General features: G+C 34.7%; 2 long non-coding RNA genes and 1 pseudogene across 3 annotated transcripts; 2 read left to right on the top strand and 1 right to left on the bottom strand.

Moving 5' to 3' along the window:
* The first annotated feature begins 372 nt into the window (after positions 1-372).
* LOC104613243 (uncharacterized) lies at positions 373-2,138 on the top strand. Its single transcript, XR_737918.3, has 2 exons — positions 373-512; positions 1,608-2,138. It is a non-coding gene; the product is annotated as an uncharacterized LOC104613243 (long non-coding RNA).
* Positions 2,139-3,816: 1,678 nt separating this feature from the next.
* Positions 3,817-22,342, bottom strand: LOC104613242 (calcium-transporting ATPase 12, plasma membrane-type pseudogene; annotated as a pseudogene). The gene is made up of 2 exons (XR_016080573.1): positions 22,140-22,342; positions 3,817-9,800 (listed from the first exon to the last, which is right to left on the bottom strand). The product of XR_016080573.1 is annotated as a calcium-transporting ATPase 12, plasma membrane-type pseudogene (transcript).
* LOC148804118 (uncharacterized) lies at positions 9,617-16,611 on the top strand. Its single transcript, XR_016080575.1, has 2 exons — positions 9,617-9,756; positions 14,121-16,611. It is a non-coding gene; the product is annotated as an uncharacterized LOC148804118 (long non-coding RNA).
* Positions 22,343-23,339: the final 997 nt, after the last annotated feature.

Here is a 23,339-nt window from a genome sequence, read left to right as displayed (position 1 = left end):
AATTCTTATCGCCTAGGCGCCCTTATGTTGCTTAAAATCCTCTTGGATTTACTTACAATCCAACAATAAACTAAGATTATCAAATAATGTTCTAAAGATTGTATCTTTAAATACACCTATGATATTCAACCTCTCTTCTTATAAGTAAGGCTGTATTTGGATAAACCTTTATTTTGGGAGTTTCAAATTTCAACGAAAGTCCAAGAGCAATAAAGTCGGCTTTTAGAGGTTGGTTCATTGGTTGAACAGTTGAGCTTACTTTTGGACGCCAAAGCACCCAAAGCAAAATTTCATTAAGGGCTAATTTCAGGAAGCCCAGAAATTTGACTTTGTACTTTTGGAGTTGCTTTCTCCCACATTTACTTCCCCATTCACTCGAACGAATCCATCCAGCCACTCATGGTGAATTCCCTACCATCTCTTTTCTTCATTGCCATTCTCCTCTTCTTTGTCCTTCTTCACATGGCTGAATTCTCTTACGGCAGGTTCAATCGGTCTTCACAAGTTTTCAGGTATGCCGTCTTAGTCCATTTCATTACCCTCTTCATTGTGTATTGTGTCTAGATTTGGTGGTTTGTGTGATTCTTTAGCTATATGTGATATAGGGTTTATTGTTCCTTTGTGATTGTTTATTTGATTTTAATGTGATGGGTTTGATTCATTGTTCATTTATGATGTTTTGTGCGATTTCATTATTTGGATTTGGTGGTTTGTGCAACCTCATTGTACATATTCTCAGGGTGTGTTTCTGTGATATTTTAGCTATATGTGATATAGGGTTTATTGTTCCTTTGTGATTGTTTATTTGATTTTTCTAATTTCCATGTGATGCGTTTGATTCATTGTTCATTTATGATGTTTTGTGCGATTTCATTATTTGTTTGTTGCTTGGATTTGGTGGTTTGTGCAGTCTCATTGTATATGTGCACAGGGTGTGTTGACACTATGCATTCTATTTGTTCGATATTTGGTCTACAAGAAACTTGTTCATTACTGATGCTATTAGCTTATTCATTCCCTATTTTTTTTTCAAGAAATCAGAAAGTAGGTTGGTGTTACCAAACACCTCTTGTTACTTTTACTTCACAAATCATGCTTTGGAAGCCATATTAACCAAACAGTTTATGTAGCCAAAAGTCCAAACTAGAAAGTTCAAAATTGGTTTTCGACTTTGGACTTTGAAAAGTCCAAAAGCCTTATCCGGACACTGGCTCATTCAAACATTTCCTCCAAAAGTCACTTTCACATAAGAAAAATAATAGCATAAAACATTTGTACCTGATCAACCCAACCAAACAGGATTTTGGTTTGGTAAAAATCAAAATGCCTATTTGGTGCATGGCAGTGAACTGAAATGTCTCCGCAGCACCATGATACAAAACACTGCCTAAGTTGTTGCTATGAATTCAACATGACAGCTTCCCTAATAAACAGCCCAGTTATCTTTTATGTGACAAATTAATAGGATCATTGGAAACTCTACTCGTTTATCATGACAAAAAATGAAAACACTGTAAAATGATAAATCTCTACCAAATTTTTAGTTAGGGTCTTTTGGAGTTTTCGAAATATTTTAACCAACAGCACTATTTATGGATTCATAATAGGAAGGAGGCCAGTGATACGAGGGCATGTATACCAGGGGAGTTCAAAACATTTTTGAAAACTAGCGAGTTTGGTGAAGTTTTCTGAAAACGTGAGGAGATTAATGAAATTGCCCTTTATCAAATTGATAAAGGTCCGCTGGTGGTTTTTAGGTGATTTATTGTTCCAAGGTAATTGTAGTTCTATGCAGAAGATTTTGATTAGAGTGAAGTGGTAAAATAATTTCATAATCAATTGAGGATTTTGATTAGTTCTGTGCAGAAGTCTGACTCTGTCTTAGAATTTTCAGAATTCATGTCTAGGGTGATTCCCATATATGTGATAGGCATCCAAGGAAGGCTTAACCACTGTTTTATGCTGCCAATAATATTGTCTACATTAAAAGATGGCATAAATTTTTGTGGGCTCGAGATAAGTGATGCAATCTGGAACCTGTATTCTGACCTTGCACAATATACCTTCATTTTGAGTAATTGGTATTGGAACTTAGTGGAAATAATTACATAATTAATTGAAGATTTTGATTAGTTCTATGCAGAAGTCTGACTCTGTCTAAGAATTTTCAGGATTCATGTCTAGGGTGATTCCCATATATGTGACAGGCATCCAAGGAAGGCTTAACCAGGTTCAAAGTATTGGAAATGCCAAATGTATCAGAAAGGCAATTTTAAGATACGTATCGGGATACGCCTTGGATACGTATGCGTACCGGAGAAAAACTAAGATATGCTTGGAAACACTGTAAATACTTTAATAAATCATAAAAATACATCAACAACACTAAATATAAGACCTCAATGTATATACATTAAATTAATATATTTTAATGGTTTTATGAAGAAATATATTATAGCTAATTATAGTTTCATTAAAAATCCTATGCTTAACTATAATTTATAAATTTTAATTCTTAAGTTTTAATGTTTTATGGGATGAGAAAAACCCAACTGTCCTATCCAACCATAAAACATGCATTGGCACAACTTCTATGTGAAAATATAATTAATAATTATTTATTGTTTAAATAATTATTATTTATTATTCATTTCCAAAAATTATAAAAAATAAATAAACATTATATAATATATTAAAAAATAGTTATTAAAGAAGAAATTTCAATTGTGGATATGATAGATCATCCATAGAATTATAATATGATCGTTATGATCAAATGATAAAATATAATTAATTAATTAATTAATTTTTAATTCTACAAAAATAAAAAAATAATTATTAGAAAAGAAATTTTAATTGGTCTATGGATATGATAGATCATCCATAGAATTATAATATATTCAATTGTTATGATCAAATGATAAAATATAATTAATTATTATTTGTTTTTTTAATTCTAAAAATATCAGAAATAAAAAAATATTAAAGAAGTAATTTCAATTGCTCTATGGATATGATAGATAAACCCATAGATCTAAAACATATTTAGTCTTTATAGCCAGAGAAAAAACTTACATTTTCAAATTGTTTGTTAATTTATATTTTCCCCAAATATTTTTATGAAATTTCCATAAATCTATTGATAGCACAAAAAAATTGTGATTTTGAATGTAAGAAATGTAGATCGACATAAATTTAAACATTCAAGAAAAAAAAAAAGAAATCACAAGATATTATAAAAGATTGAAAAAATTTACCTATTTTTGCCATATTTTTTCAAAATTCGAAAAATATTTAAAAAAAATTAATGATTCACACTTGTTTCTTGCAAAATTTTGCAAATCTAACACTCTAGGAATGAAGTTTGGAGTTTTAGAGTCATTTGGGGGTGAAAGAAGGTTTATTTTGGGGAAAAGAAGCTTGCTTTCCCCTTAATTTTTTTTTTTTAGTTTTTGGCCATATCTTTTTCGCCGATATGCTACTGATACGCCCCGATATGCCCCCGATACGGGTCCGATACACATGAAAAAAGATGAAACGTTCGATTTTCATGCGTATCCTGTATCGGTTTTTAAAAGATACGATACGATACGCCCCGTATTGGGCGTATCGTATCGAAATTTTAAACCTTGGGCTTAAACACTGTTTCATGCTGCGTATAATACCATCTACATTAAATGATGGCACAGATTTTTGAGGGCGAGAGATAAGTGATGAAATCTGGAAACTGTACTCTGACCTTGCAAAATATACCTTCATCTTGAGTAATTGGTATTGGAACTTGGTGGAAATTTCCCTGTTGAGCTCAGGCAGTAATCACAAAGGAACTCGGCCATTATTTACAAGTGGAAACTGAGAAAAAGCACTGAGCACTATTTACCAGTTCTTTTAGGCAGTCTTTTTACAGGAAGCAAAATGGTGGTTATGATAAAGTAGCTTAGAAGAAACTGGTATGCACTTGACAACCCAACCAATTGGCCAAGATAAAGCTGCAAGTCCAATACATTCACTCCATTGCTTCAAATTCAACCTCTCAGTGTTGGAGAATCTATTCAGAAATACCACCATCATCATTTGAAGAACTACAGCTATCACCACAATGCCTAGGAATAATTGGTTCTTATGTATCCCCTTAAGTATGTTATTCTTTTCTAGCGTCCTTGAATTGAAAAGGTTAAAGATTTGGCAGAAGACGAAAGTGTTGAAAATGAGTGTATCATTAATCTTCTTGCTCACCTGAAAGATATGAACTCCCTTGAATTGTAGGGTCAGCACGATGGTCACTTGAAATAGAGCCTGACCTATGAGGTTCCTGCACATGACCCTGGTGATGAGGGTCTCTGTTCTAGCCACTGGTGGCTTTTCAATGAGCTCATCACTGGGTTGCTCGGTTGCTAGTGCCAAGGCTCCCAATACGTCCATGATCAGGTTTACCCACAACAACTGGGATGCTGTTAGAGGGACTTCACCTGAAGAAATAGTTACAATGGAGTTGATCACTAGGGCAGAGACATTAACTGTGAGCTGGAACTGGATGAATTTTTGGATGTTGTTGTAGATACATCTTCCCCACTTCAAAACTGCAGCTACAGAAATGAAGTTACCACCTAAAATGATGATGTCTGAACTCTCCTTTGTTTGAATGTATTGTGTCCCTGTGGCAATCACAACATCAGCATTAGCTTCTTTGACTGCTTGCAAATCATTTGGGCCATCACAAGTGACTGCAATTACATGGCCTTTTTCCTTTATGCACTGTACCATGAGCAGCTTGTGATAGGAGGAAGACCTTGCCATTACCCTGATTTTATCAACCTTCTCTTTTCTTTCTTCAAGTGAGTAGTTTTTGAATTGCTCACCTTCCACCACTGCTTCATTTTTTGGGTCCTCATGATTAGGTCCAAGTATTCCACTTGTGATGGCTAGAGCTCTTGCATCAAGGACATCACCTTCAGTTATCAACTTGACATTCACCCCAGCATCTGTACAAGCCTTCACCTCCATGCTCATAGCTTGTGGACATGGATGCTTCAGACCTACCAGGCCTAATAAGGTCAGGCAATCTTCTTGGAGCCTCTGAACCATTACTTCCTCACTCTCCTCTACATCTTGGATTTGTTTGTAGGCGAAGGCAATGCATCCAAGGCTTTTACTTGCTATATGTTTAATTATTTGCTTGAACTCCGTCCTTTTGCCTTCATCCATGCTTTTTGTGGTCCTATTTCTCCCATGATAATGTGAACACATTCCCAATATCATGTCAGCATCTCCCTTCCAATGTATATTGATTGTCTTGTCACCCTTCTTCCTTGTGGAAACACCACTTCGTTTCTTCTCTGGATTCGAGGCTTCAACATGAAGGATTGTGCAACTTTCCTTCACCATATTCACATCTATTTGCAACTTTGACACAACCCATGAGAGAATGCATTTTTCCGTTAGGCTACTGCAAAAGAGGGGCAACATTTCTGAAGCATGTTTACAGTCATAAACTTCAACTGTGTTCAGAATAATTGCCTGTTGTAGCATTTCTAAAAGATGGGAGGCTGTTGCTGAGCCTGCAGAGAATGCATCGTCATTCATTATTTCTTCACCAAGCCAAAACTCTGTGACTTCCATCTGGTTCAAAGTCAACATGTTGGTTTTATTTATGCAGATGGTGGTGGCTATGCCCAAAGTCTCAATGGCAGAAAGTTTCTGAACCATAACTGCATGAGTATCCATCATTTTCTTCATGGAGTAAGTTAGAGTGTTAATAATAACCAATGGCAGGCCTTCAGGAATTGCCACCACCACAATTGCAACTGCAGCATTTACAGACACAAATCCCCGCATACCTGACAAAGCGTTCATCAGATTGTTTATATTGGGGTTGCTTCCATCTAATTCATGGTTTCTCATCAAGTCATGCACCCCCATTCCCAATAGAGCAAGGAATGGAATTGCCAGAAAAACCTTACATAAGAAAGAAGATAGATAATCAAGCTGAGCTTGTAGTGGGGTTTGCTGATCTGCATTATGGTTGATCGAATTCATCACATGGCCCCACTTCGTATTCATGCCCACAGATGTGACGAGCATGTGGCCATGGCCATTCACTACCATAGCACCTGAGAGGAGAAAGGGATTCTTGCTGCCATCAATCGCCACATGCTTACTCTCCCCAGTCAATCTTGATTCATCCACCTCTAACGAGTGGCAATCCAAGAACAAGCCGTCAGCTGGAATTTGATCACCAACATTTATGCATACAACATCTCCCACTACAATTTCAGAAAAGGCAATCTGTAGATGATGCCCGCCTCTGATGACCTCAACTTGGATGATGTTACACAAATTCGATGTCTTTTCAAATTGTCTTGAAAGCCTGAATTTGCTTATAGCAGACATAGCAACAACCAGAAAGACAGTGAACAGCACGCTCCCACCATCATACCAACCATCTTTCGGCCCGTTTGCTTTGATTCCGAAGAACAGAGAAAGGATGGCAGCGCCCAAGGCAATGAGAGTGGAAGTATCTTTAAAAGCTTCCCAAATAAAATGGAAGGAGCCTTTTTGCTTCCTGTATGTGTTGAAACCAAACAAGTCACGGCGGCGGCCTAGTTCTTCGGCACTATCAGAAATCCCATTAACTGTATCAGCTAGAAGAAAGCGGGCAACTCCAGCAACCCCACTGTATGACACTTTCAGATGGTGCAGATTCTTCTCCTTGATAGTTTGGTTAAGCCCTTTGTACCTATATAAGCCTGTATCAGTTGAAACCGGTATGCACTTGACAATCCAACCAATTGGCCAAGATATAGCAGCTATTCCAATACATGCAACCCATTGCCCCCAATCTAGCCTTTCTGTATCTGCAAACTTTTTAAAAATTTCCACCATCATCACCTGCAAAATGAGAGTTATTCCAATAATCCCCCAAAACAACCAATTCTTTTGTATACCTTCAAAGACATTTTTCTTCTCAAGCTTCCGTGCATTGAACTCATTAAAGATTTGGCAAAGCACGAAAGTATTGAAAATTAGGGTGTCCTTAACTTTCTCATTTACCTTAAAGATATATGTGCCTTTGAACTGTAATATCAAAAGTATAGTTATCTGGTACAGAGCTTGAGCAATGATATTCCTCCACATGACATTGGTTATAATTGGTTCAGTCCGACCTACTGGTGGTTTCTCCATGAGCTCGTTGGTAGGTTGATCAGTTGCTAGAGCCAGAGTGCCTAGTGTGCCCAGGATTGAGTTAACCCACAACAACTGGACTGCAGTTAACAGGACTTCGCCAGCAGAGACTGCTGCAACAAAGTTAATCACAAGAGCAGTAACGTTCACAGTGAGTTGTATTTGGGTGAATTTTTGAATGTTGTTGTAAAAATATCTCCCCCATCTCACTAACTTGGCCATAGAAGCGAAGTTTTTATCCAGTATGACAATATCAGAACCTTCCTTAGCTACTTCAGTGCCTTGGATCCCCATTGCAACCCCAATATCAGCTTCCTTGAAAGCGGGCGCATTATTTGTCCCATCACCGGTTACAGCTACCACGTGGCCTTTTCGTTTCAAGCATCGTACCATTAGAAGCTTATCAAAATCGGAAGACCTGGCCATTACCCGGATTTTATCAACTTTAGACATTCTCTCTTCCTCTGTGTAGTTTCGAAATTCCATACCTTGAACAATTTCTCCATTACTCATATCTTGATTTGCCTTAAGAATCCCGCATTCAATGGCTATTGCCCTTGCAGTGAAAATATTCTCTCCAGTTATCATTTTGATGCTCACTCCTGCATCTTCACAAACTTTCACAGCTGTTTTCACCCCTGGTCTACATGGGTCCTTCAAACCCATTAGACCTAAAAACGTCAGACCATCTTCTCCCCAGTTTTGCTGGGCCTTCTTGTTTTCATTGTATCTGAACTCTTCATCTAAGATATTCTTGTAGGCAAAAGCAATGCAACGGAGGCTGTTGGCTGCCATATCCTGAATTATTTGATTGATCTTCATCCTACAATCATCATCCATGGATTTCATGGTTCCTGTACTCTCATGGTAACTTGAACACATAGCTAGTATCATCTCTGCAGCCCCCTTCCAATGCACATGGATAATCTTCTCACCCTTCTTCTTCACTGAAATGCCACTTCTTTTCTTCTCTGAGTTGAACGATTCAACATGGAGAATGGTACAATTTTTGTTCAATTCATCCATATCCATGTTCAGTTCCGATATAGCCCATGAAAGAATGGCTTTCTCAGTTGGACTCCGAGAGAACTCAGGTATTGCTCCTGAAGTAGGTTGATACACATTACCAATCGTGTTCAGACCAACTCCTTGGTTAAGCAATTCAATAACACTCGTAGCAATTGTTGATAAGGCATCATTTCTCATCTTTTGTAGGCCAATCCAAAATTCAGCCACTTTCATTTGGTTCATGGTCAATGTGCCCGTTTTATCGGTGCAGATAGTAGTGACCGAGCCCATTGTTTCACAAGCAGAGAGTTTTCGAACCATCGCTTGATCAGCCATCATTTGTTTTATGGAATAAGCAAGAATCAGCGTGACAGCCAATGGCAAGCCTTCCGGAATAGCAGCAACAACAATGGTAACAGAATCAGCGACAGTGCGCACAATTGCAGTAAAAGTTTTATTGATATTTGTCTTGCTGCTAACAAACTCTTTAGTGCCATTATTGTCTTCTCTATTTCCTGTGAAGTAACGAGCCAACAACACTACAAGTACAAGGAAGGCCACTGTTATACCAATTTTGCCAATAGACGAAAGTAGTTTGTAGAGGCGAGCTTGTAATGGTGTCCGCTCACCAATATCACGGTTTATTGAGCTCATCAACTTGCCCCATTCTGTTTGCATGCCAACTGAAGTGACAAGCATGCGACCAAACCCGTCCACCACCTTGGCGCCCGATAACAGGAAAGGATTCTCAGTGGCATCAATATCCACATAGTTACTCTTCCCAGTTATGCTTGACTCATCCACCTGTAAGGAATAGCCATCCAAGAACAAGCCATCTGCAGGAATTTGATCACCTATCTTCAAATATGCAACATCTCCTACCACGATGTCGAAGATGGAAATCTGTTGCCGACACCCGTCTCTGACGACGTCAGCCTGAATGTTGTTGCGGATGCTCGATATCTTTTCCAACTGTCTAGATTGCCTGAAGTTATGCACTGCAAAAACAACCACCGCCAGAAGTACTGCAATGGTGATACTTCCATTATCATACCATCCATGTTTGAAGCCGTTTTCCTTTATGCCAAATCCGAGAGACAGTATAGAACAAGCCAAGAGGACGGAAATGGCATTATATTTGAAAGCTTTCAACACAAAATAGAGGAGACCTTTGGGAGGTGGCTTTTGGTAGGTATTGGAACCAAACATATCACGTCGACACTCTACATCGTTGATTCCACACCCAACATCGACTTCAAGGGCTTTTGCAACTCCTTGCACTCCTCCATGCCGTCTCAAATCTTCGAGGTTCTTATCCCTTACGATTTGATTCAGCTTTTGTTGGTCAATGCGTTGTAATGCACTCCCGTGAATTTCGTCAGCATCAGGTAATATATCAAGGATGTAAGAATCAGTGCGTGGGAGCCTGAAATGGAGCTCCTCGTTGTTCACAGCTGTAAGCTGCTTGGGAAAACCAGAAGAGATCAGTGACTTGCAAGCAAAGATAATCAGGGAAGTGAGGCGCCATCTCTGGTGGGAGTTCCTATGTTCCATGCCCAGCTGAATGTAAGCATAACCTCTTTGTTCAGGTTGAGATTTATAAGATGTACCTGGTGAGCAGCAAGGCAAACATAATTAACACTAAGCAAAGTAGCGTGTAGGGAGAGGTGTAAATAGGGTCATGGCACAGCCTATGGGCGCCCCGTGCTTTTGCTGGGTGGTGCTGAGTCGGGCCATGCTTCCTACTTCGGGGGGTCGCCCTGGCATGGTCCATGGCTCAAGCCCACGTTGGCCCATGCCGTGCTATAGGCCGGGCTGGTCCACAGGCCAAGCCTTGGGCCAGGCCGGGCCACAGATCGGGTCAAGCTATGAAAGGTATTTTTTTAAAAAAAATGAAAAAATAATAAAAAATTTAAAGTAAATTAACAAAATAGATAAAAAATTAAAAAAAAGTCTTAAAATTTTATTTTATATGAATTTTGATGTATACAATTGTTTATATATGCAATAATAAAATGAAATAATATAATAAAATTATATATATATATATAGATAGATAGATAGATAGATATAGATATAGATATAGATATAGATAGATATAGATATAGATATAGATATATATATATGTGTGTGTGTACATACATATACATAATCGGCACGGTCCTGGGTTGTGCTAGGCTGTGTCAGTATGCGGGCCGCAAGCAGCACAGCCTGCTCAGTCGTGCCATGCCATACCATTCCATGGGCTTGAAAACCCAAGCCCAGTATGACCCAACCCATCGTGTCGTGCCCAGCATGGTTTGCATGCCGTTGTGTTGAGCTGGCCCAATTTCGTGCTAGGCCATGTCGGGTCGTGCGCGGTATGGCCTGATTTACACCTCTAAGTAGGACAATCATGACTTCTATATTTAAACTAAGAAAAATAAATAAATAATAAATTTTTTATTGAAACATTTTATTGAGACTAGGGGGTGCAAGTTAGGCGAGTTGGGCCGGGTTTATGGTCAACCCAAGCCCAACTCTAAGATTTGGGCTTAAGGCCCAAGCCCGGATTAAGCCTAAGGTCAGGCCTGATTTTCCCAATCTAAGCCCAACCCAAATTGTAATTTGATGCATTCGGGTTAGGCTCGGGTTGGTTAATGAATCTGCTCTAAAAGTATACATGTATTTATGCATTTATGAAAATATATATACATATATGCATGTATATATGCAAATATGTATGTATATATGTAAATACATATATGTATGTGTATAATCAGGTTGGGCTTAAGCCGGGTTCAGGCTACCTAAGGGCTAGGCTTGGGTTCAGCCCAAAAAATTAAAAAGCTCGAACTCTTGGGCCTGAGTCCAACCCAAGGACCAAAATTCCAAGCCTAACTCATGTAAAATTTTGGGTTGGGTCATTTTGGGCTCGGGTTGGGTCGCCCAAGTTGCACCCCTAAATGAAACACCCCTTGTTTCACAAATTTACTAAAACTAACCCTATAGTTCATGCATATTTTACTACAATACCTCCTTTAATTTGCAACCAATTTACTTAATAGATCTTCTGTTAAGAATCCTTTTGTATTAAATGTTTAAAGGCATGAGCCCATGCTTTTTTATTCCAAAAGTACCCCTAAAACTTTATATATATATCAAACTTCTTGAAAGAAATAAGAATCGATTTCAGATCTATCAAAACATGTTTGGCTTCAGTAGAATGAAAAAAAGAGAACAATGGCATCCAAGGTTCTTTGTCAACAATGGTTTGTCTTTCTTCAAACAGACAACAAGTTTTGCCAAATAGAGTTGTCCGTGTTTTAATAGGAACAAGAATGATATTTCCATTTTTGTTTTCTATAGATTAAATTTGTTTGAAGGGATGTTAAGGTCAAAATTGCCATTTTCCACTTTCATCTAATGAAAGTTTGATTAAGTAAATTGTTGCAAACTATAGGAGTGTTTTAGTAAAATGCAAATTATAGGATAGATTTTAGTAAATCCATAAAACTACAAGGGGTATTATAGTTTTATAATAATCAATATTTTGAAATTTTGTTTATTGTACATTTCTTTTAAAAAGATAAAAGAAATTTGGATTTTGAAATTTTTGTATTATATTTATTTAAATGTTTTTATCCGTGATTTACAATATTAAAATATTTGCCTATGACTTATAATCCCAGATTAAAATATTTGCCTATGACTTAATGCAAGTTAGATCAAGGGCATGTACTTCAAATATATTTTATGAGATTTAAAATTTAAAACATTTGAATAGCTAAACATTATGCAAAAATCAGAAATTTATATTTTGAAATTTTGTTTATTGTACATTTATTTTAAAAAATAAGAAAAGATACTTGTATTTTGAAAATTTTGTATTGTATCTCATTATATATTTAAATCCGTGATATACAATATTAAATTATTTAAATTGCCATTATAAAAAATTAACATCATATAGATAAAGGCAAAATTAGTTAAACCTCGAGACAATTACTTCAACCTCCTTTGTGCCTTAACACTTGTAGAAACCTCTTTTCACCTTTTAAATAAATGTACAAACACATTCCTTATTTTTAAAGGTTGTTAACTTGGTCTGTGGTTGACCATTGACCCGGTTAATGGCTTAAAAATTACAATTAACATGCAACTTTTAAGGGCCATAACTTCATGTTCGGTTATCCAATTGGGGTTATCTTTTTTTTTTTTTTTTTAATTTGGGTTTTTTCACAATCTATGCATCCCAAGGTTAAAAAGTGCCTTGCCCCTCTATTTTTGTCAAGAAAAAAAAAACCTTTTTTAGCCTCAAATCTCAATTTTTGGCCTTTTATTTATAAAAATAAAAAAGTATAAATTAGGCATAAAATATAAAACACACAAACATATACATATATTACATGTATAATGTAATTATATATTATTTATTCTATATAACATACATTTATGCAGAGAATGAGAATGTGGAAACTTTTGTTTGACTAAAGCACTCATATTTTTAAATTTGGTCCATCTCTAATTGTGAGGGCAAAAATATAATTTGAACTACTATACATTTAAGGTATTAACTCCTATTCTCTTTTATTGAATCCCATATTTAAGTTTTTTTTTGTTTTTTGCACCAAATTTATCAATCAAATCTATATCCAATATTTTTAACAATATAAATTCTATGTTTTTAAAACCAAACCCAAAAAACAAAACTACTCTTTCATCTTGGTGGTGGTCAAGTAGTTCAACCATTTGGATCAAGATGGGTCAATCCAAGATGCTACAATTAAATAATAAAACTTTAAAAATAGAAATAAATACAAAAAAATTTTACAAGGATAGAAAAAAGAATAGAAAAATTAGGCACATCTCTAATATTATATATTAATCATCTTAAAGAAAAATAATTATGATAATTAATAATTGTTTTTATTGAAGGTGGAAATGAAATACAAAATTTAAAATCGATCCAAAATGAAATTCTTTTCCTATTTAGTGGCAGATCAATAGTTCAACATTTTGGATCAAATGTGTCAATCATTGATTTCAAAATTAAATAAAGATAAAACACAGATAATAAAATCTAGAACTTTACTAATATTTTATATTAATAATATTAAAGAAATAAATGTGATAAACAATGATTGTTATTATTGATGATGAAAATGAAATACAAATTAAAACTAGTCAAAAAGTGAAATTGTTATCCTATTTGGTGGTAGGTCAATAGTTCAACCTTTAGGTCAAATGTGTCAAACCTTGATGTCATAATTAAATAATAAAAATTAAAAAAACAAAAATATGAAGTTACAGAAGATACATAAGTTTTTTAGAAAACATTTGGGCACATCTCTAATATTTCATATTAATTATATTAAAGAAAAATAAGTGTGGCGAGTTAATAATTCAACTTTTAGGATCAAATGTGTCAACCATTGATGTCATAAATAAATAATAATAATAATTAAAAAGATAATACACATTTATAAACATCTCTAATATCATGTATTCATCATATTGAACAAAAATAAGTATGATAAATAAGAATTATATATATATATATATATATATATATATATATATATATATATATATATATATATAATTGTACAAAATTTTGGAAGCATCTAAAATTGTCATGTGCAAAGCATTATGTGCATATATATATGATGACATGTTACTGTTTATCCCGTCCAACCCAGATGGTTGAGGGGAAAATGGTTCAGCCTCCTGGTTGGTTTTTAAAATGCTAGACAAAAGAGGGTGAACAAAATGCAATGCATATTTTGAAAATTTTTAGAATAATGAAGGGTTCCATGACCGAAGCCTAAGATGGTTCTAGAATGTTCTCTAGGTTATTTATGGAGGATTACATGGGAATTCATATTGGTTGATGATTCTTTGTTGTTCTGTGTTTGTTTGTTTGTAATGCTTATTTCTTTGTTGGGCAGGGTTGAGTATGCGTGGGAGAACTTTATTCTCTTTGGATTTGGGGCAATGTGGGCTATGTCCTCCTCTATATCTATTTTTTACGTCTTTTGACAATGTTAGGTGACCATCTGGAGTAAAGTTTGGGCTAAAAAAAATGCCCCTGTAAACATTGAATTTTTAACAGCAAAAAAAAAGATAAGTCTTTAAAATAAAGAATGCCAAATGCAACCTTAAATCCATATATTTTGTGACATGTGAATAAATGCCTAGCCAAACCCTTAACTGGCCAAAGTTTTTTCTTTTGCTTTTTATTTTTTCTAAAAATCAATATCAGTCTTCCACTTCCACTAACCCAACCTCAACACCCATGGCTTTCTGTTGCCAAGTGGGTTGCCCGAGATTTTCCATCCATGGCTTCCGGTAGATGGTCTGGTAGAGGGTAGTGACAAGCTTTTGGCAAAGGGGACTTCAGCAGAGCTCTGGCCACGAGAGGCTCCGGAGGTAGACAAGAAAACGTATACATCTATTATCAACGTGGAAATATCCAATATCACGTTTTATGAGTACCAACAATTTTCACCAATAATGAGATAAGTGACCGACAAATAAAAGGGGTTCTCTGCCAATCATAGCCAATTAGTCACCCACACCAATCTTGAACAAGCAGAACATCATGCTTCAAGGAAACCTAATGATTATTCCCTTGAATTTGCAATTGTTATTCCTGGGTTTATAAAAACATTAATACACAATTTCTCGTTTCTCAAATTGAAGCACCTTTCGGTATCAATTTAGTATATGTTTGGCATTGATGCTGCAGATGCAGCAAATAAAATCGTGCTGCTGATGTGTGGGTTGGAAGTATCGTTTTTTGAAAAAATGGTGTTTTTTTTGTTTAGAATCATTGCTGTTAGGTAAGACGTTTCTTGGATCAATAACAACTTTTTCTGTTTGGTATCAATGATACAAGAAACGTTTTCAGCACTGGTACCCATATCCAATGCCACATCACTTCTATTGGAGCAATGAGCTGCAGCTCCAGGAAACGTCAAATTTGGTGTTGCTCCAAGTCATGCCTTTCCGATTTTCGAGACATGGCTTGAAGCACTAATGCAAATATGTAGAGTGCAAAATCTCATATTTTGTATTATTTTGTATGTATCTGTATTATACATATTTTGTATTTGTACTCTTTCCAAACTAAACCTTATATATACAGGGTTTACAACTTTAGTATAATAGAAGTAAAATGGCAATTCTGTGTTCTGTGTATGACTTCTCTCTATGACTGAGAAACCACCATTGAGATAACGAAATGCAGGATTCAAATCTACCTTCTTACACATTAAACTCATAAAGCAATCAAAATCTAGTTGCAAGTCTGAGAGCAATCCTTTGTCTAGCATTCACACTTGTTGGTGGATACTATCACCTTTCAGAATTAACAAAGTATCCCACCTTGTATAGTTGTACATTGCATGAGTCCTGGGGTTCTGATCCAACAATGGGTTGCTGGAAAGTAGGTCCTTTGCCAGTGAGAGGGAAAAAATGGAGGAGTTGCATACAGGGGAGAGGGAAGAAGAAGCGGAACTAGAGCGGGTGGAACTGAGAGAGGGAGAAACGAAAGAGGTAGACAGGGTGAAACGAAAGCGGAACAAGTGGGTTTACTAAATTTAAATTGTTTTTGAGTTCAGACTGCCGTTAGCCGTCAAGACTCCGTCAGTTTCGAAAGAAAGAGAGGAGGGTGGCGTGTTCAACTTCATTGGATGGGACAGAAAAATTTCTGTCCCCTGGGGACAGACGATGCGAGCTCAAACCTTTTTGGTGGATGTTATAAACTATATCCTCAGGGATGATGAGGGGCACAGTTACTGTCTTTTGGGGGTTTTAGAGTGGCGGCCCCTTCTCCTCTAGGACCTCTACCAATTGAAAGTCTGGTCTTAGATGGGGAGTCTCCCATAGGCCATATCCAGGTGGAAAGCGACTCCTTGGAGTTAGTCAATTTGGTGCTCTCTTTTCACACTGGATAGCTTACACCTCCCTATCCTGTCTGACATCTGGCATCTCTAGCAGATTTTTGAAGTTTGCTCTTTGAAAGCTTGAAGTGTATTAATCAGGCTGCAAACAAAGTTGCCCGCGCTTTGCACCTCAAGCTGTCTCATTCCCGTGTTGGGTGCTTTATTACCCCTACTTGGTTTTCCAGTTGTTTCTTTTGATGCCAGTCAAGAATTTTAAAGTATCGATTGATATAATGCATCTTATTTCAGATATATTATATCAGAGCCTTGGGTGCCCGATACACCTGTTTAGAGATGTTTTTGAGAATATCTTTTTTATCATATATAAATATATAGGGCTTACTAGGGTGCTCATGAAAAACTGAATCAAAATTGGTAATCCAAACAAAAAAATCTGGTTAATCGAATCCACTGGTGTATATGTATTATTTATAATATATTTTATGTATTTATAATATGTATTATAAAAAAAAAAAAAAAAAAAAAACAAAAATCCAAACCTGGTAACCAGCTAACTGATTGATTTGCTTTGGTTTCTGTTTGAACTTTTAAGAAATTGATAGGATTGATTTGGTTAAATGTAATTGAACCATGAGCACCCCTAGGCTCACACTCATTATAGTTACTTGTTATACAGTATGATTTTATGATATGGTGAAAGCTCCCACTTAATAATAGTACATGCGACAGTCCTACATCTTAACTTCCAGCTAGTTGCCTACATAATGCTTAATTAAGGTTGCTATATTTGACTCTTTTGAGTCTCATCTTAGACTGACTTTAATCCCAAACACACCTTATTCACATCCTTATGCATAAAGATTATCATGTGCTCACTAACCACAATGCCAACATGATTATTCTAGTTTCGACAATCACCCATATGATGAAAGGGCTGATCTAAGTTTGGAGAAATTGCAGTTATGTGCCTCGAAAAAACACAATGAAAGAAACAATTAATTCATTAATGAAAAAAAGATACAATAAATATTTAAAAGTCCAATACATCAATAGCTAAATCAAATCTTATGTAGTCACAAACTACTAACATGAGACAAGAATACATCTCTAGTAATGGGCTTAGCTAGAGGGTCAACCTCAACCACCATTCTACTAGTGGAGATATGTTTCACGTCCACCTTTCCCTGGTTGATTACATCTTGAATATAGTGATAGTAAGTTTATATATGCTTTCTAAAATGGAACTTGGGATACTTTGCAACTTGTATTACAACTAACAGTAGACTACTATAACTTTGTTTGCACTAGTTATAATGTCTAATTAATATGGGAAACCCCTCAACCATACAACCTCCTAAACTACTATACAACCTACAACATACTTTTGACCCCATTGTGCATAGATCAATGCAATCATGTTTATTGCTATTCCAACAAATAACTCGTCCTCCAAGTATATATGTAAACTCTAAGTTGGATCTACCGGTCTACACTTATCATGCCCAAGTCTACTAAGAGAACGAGATTAGTATCATAAAGGTATACGTAGTGGAAGATCCTTTTCACCGCTTGTTAATAGGTCTAGGGTTACTTTGGTAATGACTTACTAGTCTAACTACGAAGCAAATATTGGGACAAGAACATAACATGGCATGCATTAGACTATAGGTCACACTCACAAAAGGAACCCTACTTATTTGTTCTTTCTTTCATTTGTCATAGGGCAATGCTTAATTCTTATAAACTATGGTTCTTCTCAACTGGAGTATCCATATTGGGTTTTGAATAATGCATCCCAAACTATTCTATCTTTGTTTTTTTAATTTAAGCTTCTTGAGACAGACCTAGAAGCCTTTTGGAATGATCTTTGAGGATCTTAACTCCAAATACGTAGTTAGCTTCACCCATGTCCATCTCAAAAGTGGAGGACAACCATACTTTAGGTAGTGGTGTTAATCATCTCCATGTTATTTCTAGTCAATAGAAATATAAAACGTCATCTACATACAGAGAGAGAAACAGTATCCCCATACGTGTGGCGATCTTCATTAGCTATGGTCATTTCAAAGGAAGTCATGGCCTCATGAAACCTCATGTGCCACTACCTAGATGATTGTTTGAGGCCATAAATCGATTATTTGTAAGAACATGCTTTATCATCTTGCCCCTCAGTAACAAATCCAAGAGGTTGATCCATATAAATCTCTTCATTTAATTCTTTATTGAGGAATGCAGTCTTGATATCCATTTGAAATAACTATAAAATCCAAATGGGCAACTATGACTAGGATGAGATAAATGGAAGAAAATCTCACCACTATTGACTTATTGAATATGTCTCTTCATAGTTATGTCCTTATTTAGGTATAACCCTTCACCACGAGTTGAACCTTACGCCTGTGAATTAATCTTGATCTTGAAAACCCATTTGTTTCCAATAGATTTGCACCTAAGCAAAGGTCAACTAAAATCCATACTTTGTTTTTTGTTATTGAGTCCATCTTATCCCCCCATTGCAACTAGCTATTAACCACATGTAAGTGAAGATAAAGACTTTTGATAAGATGTAAGCTTATCAATATCAAACGGAGCGCATGTGAACACTTCCCTTTTGATTTCAAAATAATGAGAGGGAATTTGTCTGTATTCACTTCTACGAGAACTTTGAGGATTACTGTCCATAGATACATCCTAGCTCATAGGTGCATTTTCAGTAGAAGTAAAACACTTCTACTATCCTTGGCAATTTTAGGATGAGTTTTAAATTCTCCTCCCTCACAACGTAATGGTGGGATTTTTTGTGTAACTTATACAATTCAAGATCAACTTTTAACATCACTAATACTTAGAATCTCATCCTCAAGGAATTCAACATTGTGGGACAATATTTCAGCCGTACCCCCATCAAGATGTTCACCATACATCACATATGCCTCTGAATTTTTAAGATATCTAATGATCGAACACCTACTTATTTTCCATTGGACCAAGCTTTTCATACTTATGTGTGGGGTTTCCAACATAACTAACAAAACCTTAGAGCGGAGATGATCTGATTAGGCTTCTTGTCATTCCATAACTCATATAAAGTGGTAAACACTATCATACTTGGGACTTGGTTATAGATGTAGGCAATAGTGAAAAGTGCATCCCCCTAGAAACTATTTGGAAAGTTAAGTTCATCCATCATTTACCTAACCAACTATATCTATATATTAAAATGGAGTGTGCCAAGTTACCACTTTCCTACTTTCTGGTTATTTTTTAGAAGTACTTATATTTTTTTTTGTTGTTTTTTTTAGAAACACTTATCTTTTTCCTAGTTTCTTTTGAATTCTTCTCATTTTAAATTGAACAAAATAACTCAAGTGGCCAATAACTTATCTTTTTCTCTTCATTACTCCATTAAATTGCCTAAAATTCATTAACTTTATCTATATCTATATCCATTTCAATTTAAGTATAATTTTATATACATTAGATATATTTATATTAAATTATAATTATCAATAAAAATAATTATATTGAAATGGAGATATTCAATAATATATTATTAAGCTAAATAATCTACTTCAATTTAAAAGATAATTAATTAAGTAATTTATATTTTAGAATAAATATTATTTAATTTATTCAACAAATAAACCAATGTTTTAAAAATCACCTTGGAGGCTGAATAGTTTTTTCCTCTAGGTCACAGGTCAACGGTTCAACTGTCTAGGTTGGATAAATCAAACCATGACACATAATCCATTTGCATATGTATAATATGATATAATATAACTACATTCTGAGTGTGTATATATTATTTTAGGTTCAATTTGTATTTTTTATTTTAGTTTTCAATTTTTATAAATAAAAGAGCAACAAATTGAAATTTGAGACAAAAAAGAGTTTTTTTGTATAGTAGAGTTGCAAAGATCGTGAAAAGTTATCCAAAATAAAAAATAAAAAGATCACCCCAATCAGACAACTAAGCACAAAGTTAAGTCTTGACCTCTAGAAACTTTTAGTACATTGTATATTGTAACCCATGACCTAATGATTAGACCAAAAGGGTCAATGGTTCAACCGCCTAGGTTGAATGAGTTTTGACCAAATCAACGATTTTTAGCAAAATTGTAGGTTTTAGGAAACCCAAAATTAAAAATAAGGCTGAGTGATGGATCAAATTGTTTAACCATTTGAATCAAACAACGAGTTAAAAACAACATAAAAATTATATTCCATTTGGAACAATATAAATTAATTAACCATAGTAAAAAAAAATTATTAAATTACTTAAATAAGATAAAAATAATTATTTATTAATATTGATAAAAATATTTTTAGTAATATAATAGAAAAATAATAAAATGTAATAAGATAAATTAAAAACTAATATCCATTTAAAATTAATATAAAAACTAATACAAAATTAATTATCTAACAATTTATAGTTTTATAAATAATTTTTAATAAAGAACTTAAATTCCATTGAAAAATTAAAAAAATTAATATAATATATTATATTTAATAAGGATTAGTAAAAAGAAAAATTTATAAATATAGTATAATTAATTTAAAATCAAGTTAAGTTCTATTTAAAAATAGAGAAAATTTTAAAAACCTCGGGTTTTCTAACAATCCTATGAACCTCCACTACATATGTTTTGACCTTAACAAAAGCCTCCCACATTGTTTTGAAAAAAGGTGCAGATATTTTCCTTCCGTTAGCATCCAAAATAGAAAAAAATGTTGATGTAATGCATTAAATTTCTTTAAATACCAAATTTTCCCTTAGCCAACTTTATTGAGAAATAATTTCACACCAAAAACATTTTTACCTAAAATAATACGGAACAAAATTATAAACCATAAACTTTTAAAAAATTAATAAAAAATTTAGTATTAAGATACAAAAAAATAATACAAATTTATCTAAGGCATAGGAAATTAGTCACTCTCACTAAAGTGCAACTTGAATTTTGAATAAAGTAGATATAACCCAAAAAAGTGTTTGAATTGGACTTACATCAGCATGTTTAATGGGAAATGTTATTAAGCTCCTTTCTCAAATTTTCTAAATATTAAATCCAGTAATTTTAAATTTTAGGAACCCATCCCATTATCCACTTTTAATAAGGAATAAATCCATAAAATAAATAAATAAATAAACAAGAACATAGGAACTCCAATATATATATGATAAACCCACCAGTTCACCTATACACACAGGATAAAACTACAAAATGGGTGCCCAAAAAAAAATTCATGAAATTTTGCGTGAGCATAGATCATACTAGAAGACTATAGAAATTTAAAATTGGGGTCAAATTAGGACCAGAAAACCCCTTAATTGGCCTTTTAGGAATTCAAGTTCCAATTAGGCTATGTTTGGTTTGAAAGAAAAAGTAGGGAAAGGAAAGAAAAGGTAGGACAATCTTTACAAATTTTGTACAGGTTTTCTTACCTTTTCTTTCAAACCAAACATCCCATCTTTTCCCATCCCACCCAAATCTTTCCACAAACCAAACGGAGCCTAAGGCTATATTTGATTTGAAGGAAAATGTAGGGAAAGGAAGAGAAAGATAGGGAAACATATACAAGGTTTGTAAAGGTTTCCTCACCTTTCCCTTCCTTTCCCTACTTTTTCCTTTAAACCAAACATAGCCTATTGTTTGAGGGAAAGGAGGTGTAAAATGCACTATCTAAGCAATGTTTCAAAAAACAAAAAAAAAAAAAAAAATATTGTAGAAACTTTTGACTGGCTATAGTATTGCTTATATACATCCTATAATTAAGGCAAAAATTCTAGTTAGGAGCATCCATCAGGACTACACAATATATATAAATTTTAAGTCCTAATACTCTTTCTACTGCAAGATACCATTGATCTTAAGCTATGTTTTCCAACATGAAAAAAAAAAAAAAACTCAAAAGAAAACATGCAGAGAGTTCCCATCGATCTTAAGCTATCATGCCATACGTATACGAAACAAGTTCAAGACGTAATAAGGTGAAAGCAAGCAACTTGGCTCTAATACCTATGAAACATAGCAGTAAGATCAGTTAACCTACCTTATAAAAGCTTTGACGAAACAAATTCTTTGATCCTTTGCTTGCTTTACACCACAACTTTACTAAGGGTTACCAGAGCCCTTTCCCGCTCACACTCATGTCATACTCCAAGACTATTAAATAATGCTCTTAGAGACAGATGTTTTCAAAACCAGAGAGAGAGAGAGTGCATCTCATTTAGAAACCGACTCCTGGGGGCCGGGAGATATAACATCTTATTTCAATACGGTCAAGAGTCCACGATTCTTAAAAAAAATGAATGAGAAGGAATCCATATCTCCCCACTAATCGATAAAGGGATGGTTATCTTCTATTCAAAAGGAATATTTGAATTTTGAACTTTCAACAACGTGTGTGGACGTTAGAAGACTTGATGAATTCAGTTTGGGGGTAATCAGGGGCATCTGAAATAAAATGGTCTAGATTTTTTGGTTTAGGGGTAATCATCTGTGTTATTTCGAAAATGTTAGGGGATAGTTTTGCCTTTTTAAGATATCCCGGTGGACCATAATACTTCTCTTGTCAGATGAAACCATCGTATACGTTGAGAATCTATGCAGCTCTGGTTGCAAATGTTACCTCATGTGCTGTTAAAAATGATAAAATATAAAATGATAAAATATTTTATATTTTATCATTTGTAGTGGAAAACAACAAAAAATGATAAAATGATAAAATATAAAATGTCACCATTTGTAGTGGAAATGGTGACATTTCCACTATAAAATGATAAAATGTTTTCCACTACAAATGTTACCATTTGTAGTGGAAAACAACAAAAAATGATAAAATATAAAATGTCACCTCTCTTTCTTGAAAATATAAAAATATTTTCATAAACTCAATATTGACCATTTGTAGTGGTTGCAAATGTCACCTCTCTTCCTTGACAGAAATGCGGACTTAGGTGGCATTCGATAATGTGTAAATATCTTGGACGGGATTGTTTTTGTCCTGTTCATAGTAAGATACGGTGTTTTGGTATGTATGGATAGTCATCGTCCACAAAATAACGTGATAGAGACGAGTCACACCCTAATTTATCATCCACAATATTTTCTCGTGGATGACCCATACTATAGTGTTGACAGTTTGTGGAAGGTTTCAGTGTAATGCACTTGCGTTACATTGGTCCAATTACTCTTATTTTATTTAATCTTTTAATAATTTTAAACTTTTAATATTTTATCAATAAAATAA

This window comes from Nelumbo nucifera, chromosome 1, assembly GCF_055504915.1.
Source record: "Nelumbo nucifera cultivar China Antique chromosome 1, China Antique-T2T, whole genome shotgun sequence".
NCBI classification, from domain to species: domain Eukaryota; kingdom Viridiplantae; phylum Streptophyta; class Magnoliopsida; order Proteales; family Nelumbonaceae; genus Nelumbo; species Nelumbo nucifera.
The sequence above is the reverse complement of the archived record's forward strand: the minus strand, read 5'-3'. Positions and strand labels throughout refer to the sequence as shown.